This window comes from Lactuca serriola, chromosome 5 (assembly GCF_051521515.1).
Source record: "Lactuca serriola cultivar US96UC23 chromosome 5, Lser_US96UC23_V15, whole genome shotgun sequence".
NCBI classification, from domain to species: Eukaryota; Viridiplantae; Streptophyta; class Magnoliopsida; order Asterales; family Asteraceae; genus Lactuca; species Lactuca serriola.
The window spans coordinates 313648472-313657401 of NC_136412.1; the positions used below are offsets into that span (position 1 = coordinate 313648472).

The 8930-nt window shown below is 34.7% G+C and overlaps 1 long non-coding RNA gene across 1 annotated transcript; it reads right to left on the bottom strand.

Annotated features, from left to right (window-relative positions):
- Positions 1 to 7980: 7980 nt before the first annotated feature.
- Positions 7981 to 8727, bottom strand: LOC145051827 (uncharacterized). The gene is made up of 2 exons (XR_013683840.1): positions 8421 to 8727; positions 7981 to 8333 (listed from the first exon to the last, which is right to left on the bottom strand). It is a non-coding gene; the product is annotated as an uncharacterized LOC145051827 (long non-coding RNA).
- Positions 8728 to 8930: the final 203 nt, after the last annotated feature.

The following is an 8930-nucleotide window of genomic DNA, read 5'->3' on the forward strand; positions in this document are numbered from 1 at the left end:
GCCGCCTCAGAAACTGCAGCATATCGCTCGTCAAACGTCTCGATCAGAGTGGTCTTAATAGACCCAAACATCTCCGAAATAGCCTCTTGGATGGCTGAGGTCACCTCGTCATGAATCATCCTGCAAAACACATCATCGCTAACTCCACTTCTCCCTGGGGTGTGGCGTCTACCCACCATGATGTCTCTGAAACACAACATAGAATTATCAAAGACGCGCTCGAGCATACTCACACTCAACTAGTCGACTACTCATCCCTACTTGTTCCTTAGCATCCTAAGGATTCTTACTTGGATTGCCTTCAAACCGGGTGCATTCAGTAGTATAAACCCAATACTACCTTCCACACCCCATCTGTAGTCACCCCAAGTCCTGCTCCTAGGATTCTAATTCACAAATTGTCACAACTGGCATTTTGTCTAGGAAATTCTGCCAACTTGTGCTCAACATTTGTATAACTTGTAACCTAAGTTGATGCCAAGTATTATGCTAATTCAAAATCAACCATTTGAATCAAAACTCATGAGTGAAGTTCGAAATCTAATTCAATACATCTCACCTACTTAACTACGGATTTGAAACCCTAATATCCCGGTTCAAGCTTAGTATGGACCAGGATCCTCTTATTAGTCCTAATGGCCCAACAAACCTTTCATTTTATGATTTTGGGCCCTAATTGGACTCACATTCGTCAAACCATAGCAATTGGGCCGTGTTGGGCCTAAACACAACTGACTTTGTTATCATGGGCCATGATGGGCCGTGAACCACTCTATTGAACCATGATGGGCCGTAAACCCATCTTTTCATTGTAAATGGGCCGTAAACCCCACCCATTCACCACCTTTGGGGCGTGAACCCATAAGAAGGGCCCAATGGGCCGAGAACCTTCATGTTGGGCCTATGAACTCGATAATGTTCAATAAGGGCCCAAACTTTCTTTTCTTTTCTTTTCCTTTCCTCCTCATTCACTTCCCACACATATAAAAAACAAATTAGCATGGATAATTACTTAACACCTCATGTTTACATGGTGAATATCCATGCAAATTACAACATACAACAAGAAAATCCCATACATCCATGCAATGTCTTTTCACACTTTGCTCTTCTTCCTCTTCTTCTTATTCACGGCCAAGATGCAATTTCCCTTACCCTCACCTTCTTTTAATTACAACTTCACCAAGAACTCTCTCTAGAACTTCAAGAGAATATCATCTTTCATTCTTCAAATTTTCGTGTATGCTTAGGTAGGAGATCAAGAAAAACTTCATTAAAGACCATCATCTTGATAAGATATCTTATATTCTAGTGTTTAACTTCATCATATGACAAATTCTCCATCCATTAACACCTCATTCGTGATCCATGCTCTAGATCCATCTTAGATTCGAAAATCTCCAGATAAGATGCTTCTAGGATCGAGATCCTCATCATTCTTCATCAAAAACTGAAACCTTCAAAGCAATGTGAGTTTATACCGCTATTTTCGGTTTTTACTATGTTTTGGGGGAGAATACAAGTTGTTTTGTGTAGATCTATGTGTGTATGCATGATTTTGTGTTTTTTTTCATGATATATGTGTGATTATGTGTTATAAACTCCATGAACTTGAAGATCTACTAAAATGTGATGATATTTGTAGAACATAACACTCATTTCAACTTATTATGCAAAGAAAAGGTTTTAAAATAGTTCAAAATTACTTAAAACAAAACAAATTTGCATAAAAGGGCCGTAAATGACAAAATAACAAAAAATAAGGTATTTTTGATGTAACTCACGGTTTTGGAGGGACCAAAAAGGATGTATTTTGTTAAATATGAATCTTTATGGTATTGGTGATCTTAAAAAGGGCTAGAAGTGTAAAAGTGCATAAATGTGCTTCTTTTGGGCTTTTACGAATTTTTGGGCCAAAATTGTAACTTTTTGGGCTTTTGTGGGCTTAAGTGTCATTTTCAACATAGTTGTGTCAAAAATGTAAATTTTTGCTAAGACATACTAAAAATGTGAATTTGTTAGAACTTGGGCCAAAAAGATAAAATTATTTATAAATGGGCCAAGAATGCAAATATTCATAAAAATCAAGCCCAAGAATAATAGTTTTGAAAAAAGGGGAGTTAAAAATATTATTTTTACAAAAACTAGCCTTAAATGCAAATTTTGTTCTTAAATGACCTAAAATGTCATTTTTACCAAAAATGGGCCTAATTGTAAATTTTCGGTTTAAGGACCAAAAATGTCTTTTTAAAAAAAATGGCTTTTCATGTCAATTTGGTAACTAGCGAAGCTTATACCACCAACGTAACAAACAACAGATAAATTACGTCATTCTTACCCTTTTCGGGCCGGGAACTAAGTTATATGCTTAGTGGGCATTAGTAGTCCACTTACATGTTTATTGGGCCTGAGATACTCCTTATATGTTATTTGGGCCTGGAAATAATATATATATATATATATATATATATATATATATATATATATATATATATATATATATATGTTAAATGGGCATTACTTGTCCTTTTGCATATATATTAGGCCCAAGATATATATTCTCATTCCTTTTAAGCCTAGAAATAATTCACATGCTTAGTGGGTCTTAGTTGCCCACTTACATGTTTATTAGGCCTGAAATACACCTTATATGTTTTTTTTGCGTAAATCCGATTAAGGATCTGGAGAGACGTTTCGTTTGGCACCAAATGAGTGTACAAACGTATCCTGTAGTTATAACTTGAGTCTCCCGGAGTGAGAGCGTGAGTTTGTATATAGATCTATACATGTTGACACCCCACACCTGAGTTGTTCGTTATAGTTAGACTAGGCCAGTCTAGGGTTACAAATTGTACCTTAAACAAGTCGGCATCTACCAGATGTCAAGATATGCGAAATTGTCATTATCAACTATGGTTATAACGGCTCACTTAGAGGAATTAACGTTATAAAATTTACGAGAACCATCTTTTTTGGATAACATCGAGTTGTATGGAGTTCATTCTCTTTATATTTGGAAACCATCTTTTGTGGATAACACGATATTATACACACGCTGGTACTCAAACTCGGGCATTGAGATTCCAGCATTCTGATAAGTAGACAACATCGGGTTGTCTGGGATTATTCTCTTTATACTCTCACAAACATTAACACACATGCATTAATACAAGATCGGACATGAAAACATTTCAAATATTTCAAACTGTATTTCAGAAAATATTGGATTTTCTGGTGTTTCCCAACATTTTTATGTTGACCTTTTTAAATTAACTTGTATTCTCAGGAAACCTCAACAAGACTACATGGATATTTTGTTATGTTTTGTTTTCATCATAATTTGAATATTTTGGCATGTAATATTGAAATACAATATTTGATGTAAACAATGAATGTTGTAACATTACATGTGTGATGATGATGATGTTATGTTTCAATTATATACTCTGTGATGATACTACAATAAAAATGAAGTCACCCAAGCCCCCAGACGTTTCCGCCGTTTGGTTCGGGGGTGAGACACAAATACTCTTTATCTCACAAATCACAGACCACTCTCTTAGTAGACCCTTATTAAGCTCATCTAAGCACCTCTTCCTAGATTATCTTCTGACTCATAACTCAACACATACTCAAGCAATTAATAGATAACATCGATCAAAAGCATTCCCTAGGCTAAGGTGTAGGGTTTCAAAGCACTCCATGGATGATGGCAATGTGCCCCTTGATGAAGTATAGGTTAAAAGCCTAAGACTTATCTTTTCCCTATAAATAGCCATGTATTATTTATTATTAGGGTTAAGAGTGAGGCAAAATGTAGCCGCCACGTGAGGTTTCTTATGTAGTGTTAGATTCTTTAGTCTATGCTGAAAGTGTAATTTATTCCTCATATTTGAATAAACTGAGTGATCATTCGACATAATCTTCATATTTGTGTTTGTTCTTATTTTCCGCATCTTGTTCATCAAATCTCAATTAGGGTTTTAATCCCAACAAGTGGTATCAGAGCGGGTCTTTGAAAATCTATTGATTTTTGAAGTATCGGTTCTTGATTTGATGATTTTATGCACAAGCTATTGAAGATTTCTGGTGTTTTGGCGGTTTGGAATCAAGTTTTTATTTTGTTCGATCTACTGTTCATGAAGATTTCTGGTGTTTTGGCGGTTTGGAATCGCGGTTTGAAATCTCTATTCGCACCCGATTTAGGTGGTCAAAAACCGTTTTAACGTCAAAAACCATTTTGACTTTACCATTTTATGGGACTTAACATAATAATTATATATTATACAATTGCACGTTAATATCTACCAATTATTATTTGAACAAATATTTTAGGGATAATGTCACTGTAGCACAATGAACTTTTGTGATTTGTCCGACTTGACCAATTATGTTTTTTTCTTGCTCATAAGGTCATCTAACTTTTACTTTACATGTCAATTTGGTCATTATCGTTAGTTTTTAACCATTCCTCCGTTAACTAGTTATCAAAATTACACGAATGGCCCCTATGGTTTAAATTTCTTTCGTAATTGGTCGTTATCAGCCATGTTTTAAATCACTCAACCAAAACTACCACAATCCTAAAACTCTAGGGACCAAAGTGTAACATTAGGGCTTTTAAGACCCCGTTTCTTTTGTTTGATCGGGTATACAACGGATGAACGAAAGCAGTGGCAAGTCGATCGGAAGGAACACAAAGCGGTCGTTGAGGCAAAAACGAAATCGAAGGAGAATCTGATTTGGGGTTTCGACAGTGGTTGCGATTCGCGAGGGGAAGGAAAGAAAGGCTCGCAGGCGGCTAATCCCGTAGGTCATGGGTCGATTGATAGCAACGAGGGAGATCGTCTCCGAGTTTTACGAGCCTACGCAACGAAGTGAAAGGAGCAGCGGGGCTGCGCTCTTGCTTCTTCGTCAGTAGGGTGCGAAGACAAGGGTCAGGTGAGATCAAAAAGAAGGAAAGAGGAAAGCTGTGAAGCCTTTCTCGTCTCTTCCGGCTACGAGGTGTGAGCCACGGCTTTGCAAGCAGTGGTGGCAGCAAGGCGAGACTTTTGGGGCATTGGGTTGATGGGAACAGCATAGAAGAGAGCGAGGGGCAAAGGATTTCCGGTCTTTGACCATTTGCGAGGGAGAACAAAGGCAGAATCATAAGGAGCTCTTTGATGGGGCAAGGCAAGCTGCGATATTTCAAGTGGGGACGGTTTGGCAGCAAGGATCGATGGAAGGAAGAAAAGGTTCGAAGATAGATACTAAAACTACCACAATCCCCACCTAAAACTACTACAATCCTGAAAACTACTACATCAAATTTTTTTTACATATTATTTGGTTTGGTGCTTATGAAATCCAATGGTATGCTTCAAGTTTCAACCAGATTTAATGGGGAGAATAATGACAATATTACACTTTGGTCCCTAGAGTTTTAGGATTGTAGTAGTTTTAGTCGAGTGATTTAAAACATGGCTGATAACGACCAATTACGAAAGAAATTTAAACCATAGGGGCCATTCGTGTAATTTTGATAACTAGTTAACGGAGGAATGGTTAAAAACTAACGATAATGACCAAAGTGACATGTAAAGTAAAAGTTAGATGACCTTATGAGCAAGAAAAAAACATAATTGGTCAAGTCGGACAAATCACAAAAGTTCATTGTGCTACAGTGACATTATCCCAATATTTTACGTCCCGTTAAGCATCACTTTATCAAACAGTTTTTACATTTCTAATCCTCCTAGTTAAAATTTATTTTCAATTTATCTCCTTTTCTATTTTGAAAAGTTACTTTTAATCCTTATCACTTCTACTTGATATATATATATATATATATATATATATATATATATATATATATATATACACACACACACACACTAGCCGTTTACCCGCGCAAAGCGACGGATGCGGATCAACAAAATAACATAAAAAATTTGTTAAACAAAATGACGAACAAATAGAGATTTCTTATATCTGGGCTAAGATTAAACGTAAGACATTTTTGGGCTTATTCGATTTTAATAGAAAGAAAAACAAAGGAGGAGGTAGCGAGCATGAGAGAGAACCAAGGGTTTGCGGTCAATGCCAAGACATTCATTTGAGGTATAAAGAGTAATTAAAGGAGATTGTTATCTGTAGGAGATTGAGAGGAGTTGATCCCAGCACCGAGATTCTTGGGATTTGTACTTTGATATTATTGCTATTTTGTTTAATTTTTTCTTTAAGTTATCTTATATTTGTTTAATTTAAAAATGAAATTTTTGGTCTGAAATTTTGAGATGTTACACGGACGACGCTATATAATCATTTATGATTATAATTGATCCGCCGCGCTAATACGCTGGAAGATTAGAGCGGCAGATGTGAAATATGTAGCTAAGTTTGAATCTCCGTATCTCTATTTTTTTTTTTTTTTGAATCTCACTGTATCTTTATACCTTAAAAAGCATTTACAAGATTTTGCTGAATTTTAAGAGGTATAAGCTTTTAAGCATCATATACATGAATGCATTTTCATTGACCGCAAAAACATTGGTTCTCTCTCATGCTCGCTACCTCCTCCTTTGTTTTTCTTTCTATTAAAATCGAATAAGCCCAAAAATGTCTTACGTTTAATCCTAGCCCAGGTATAAGAAATCTCTATCTGTTCGTCATTTTGTTTAACAAATTTTTTATGTCATTTTGTTGATCCGCACCCGTCGCTTTGCGCGGGTAAACGACTAGTATATATATATATATATATATATATATATATATATATATATATATATATATATATATATATATATATATATAATCTTGTAAGAACTCAGACACTCTTTGTTTTGACCCTGGCCATTGTCAGACACTCGTAAGAACCCAATAATTTTTTACATCGTAAATTTTATCCAAAATAAATTATGCATCTTTAAAACGTGCATATATAAACATGCTTAACAAATTTATGATATTTTTAACAAATCTATTTTTTATGATATTTTTTACAAATTTATTTATTATTATGATATTTTTTAATAATTACGAGACTAATCTAACATAAAGAAAAAAAATTATGATATTTTTAATAAATTTATTTTTTATTATGAAAAATTATTTTACAGATTATAACATAAATAAAAAATGTACAGAATAAATTTTAGAAATTAAATTGTGTACTTATAAATATTAATATAAAAATAATTAGTTTAAACATAAAAGTAGAAAATCTTAATTGGCGTAAAAAAAAAAATAATGAAATTTAACGTTCCATCGTATTAACCTATTATTAATTAAATATAATTATTTTATGTTTTTAATTGACCTGAACAGTAATGGTTTTAACTATCTTAAATGGTTTACAGCATGATGATGTAGATAGAATTCCCCGTCCAAAACCAATTGTTTGCTTCGTGAATTAAATTCATTAGGTTTGGGCCTTAGATCGGATTCTTTAGTGTTCATTTTTTTCTCGATAAGCCCAATTTTTCGTACACTGTTCATCATCTAGAAATTATATCAGTGTCAATATCGCAAAGTTTAGATTCACAAATCAAATTCTTTGTTCAAATGATGCGTTCGTCTATATGACGATTAAATGTTCTCGTATTTTAATCGATTAAGTTTGTGTTTCCCATAGTTTCGATTACAAACTCTTTCAATCGATTTAATTCTCTTGATAATCGAGATCATGTTATAGAGTGTTTCCCGTTTTCGATTCATTTTGTCATCAATAGTTGATCAATCGAGCTATTTGTTGTACGATCTTATGGTTGAATGTCCTATCTGTTACAATCGATTGGTTTGAAAACCAAATTTCGTGAATTTTTGATCGTGAGTGCTTTGACGAACTTCAAGAACAGATAACGATGTGATAATTATTGATCTTATCAAGTTTGTCTAACTAATTTAATCTAGAAATTGATTTTTGAAAGTAACGATTGGATGGTTGTTAAATGGCTATTTCGACCACCAGTGATCAACAGATGAAGATCAGATGAACAGAACTGAGTTTTAATTTTAATGGTCTATGCTAAAAGTCAAAATTGGAACAAATGTTTAACCTGTGAATGTAATCGGAAACAAGGTCTGGGAATCGTGACTCATATTTGCAATCGGAATCAAGCCTATGTTTGGAATTGATTTGGAATCGCCAAGCGGGTATTGCTAAAAGCAAAAATTGGTATTATTGGTGCGAACGATCTCACCTGCAAACGATCATTTGGGGTCGCACTGGAAATCTGGAACTGGATTCGGAATGAGCACATGTTGTTACGAGTCAAACCTCAAAAGTCAAAATTGTTGTGAACCTCTCTTACCTGGATAGTTCGGCTCGCACTCGTTATTGCTCAACAACGAACCTGGAACGAATTGGGTTCGTTTGTTAGCACTTAGAACGAAAGAATGGAGATTCGTCTTGGGGTAATACTGATGAATTAGGACCGAACCTGGAACAACGAACTTGGGTTCGCTTGTTAATGGTTGAAGCGAACAGAGGAAGGACCGAAAGCGAAAGGAGTTTCGCCTGATAAAGCTTGGAATGGAAATAGAAACGAAAGGAATCGAACCTTCGGTTGTGTTCACTTCAGGTGAATAATGGGCGGTCTTGAAACGAACTTAGGTTCGGTCACTTGAGCTCAGATTGCACGTTCACTTTGTTATCGGTGTTCGCTGTGATGAATTCACGATTCCAGTCATGTTCGTTTATGCAGGGGAATTTTATTCGCACACCTAAAATCAAATTATAGTGTATTCTGATCACAGTCAAACCACAAATCCATGCGCTCGCATCTACTTTACATTGACTTCTTTTTTATTTTTCATTTTATACTTCTTATTTACAATAATTACAATATCAACCCTTGCAACTTAATTTATTGTTTTTTTTATTGTTGCTATTCAAATAATTACATTAATATGATATTAAACTTATTAAAAAAAAAAAAAAAAACTCAATT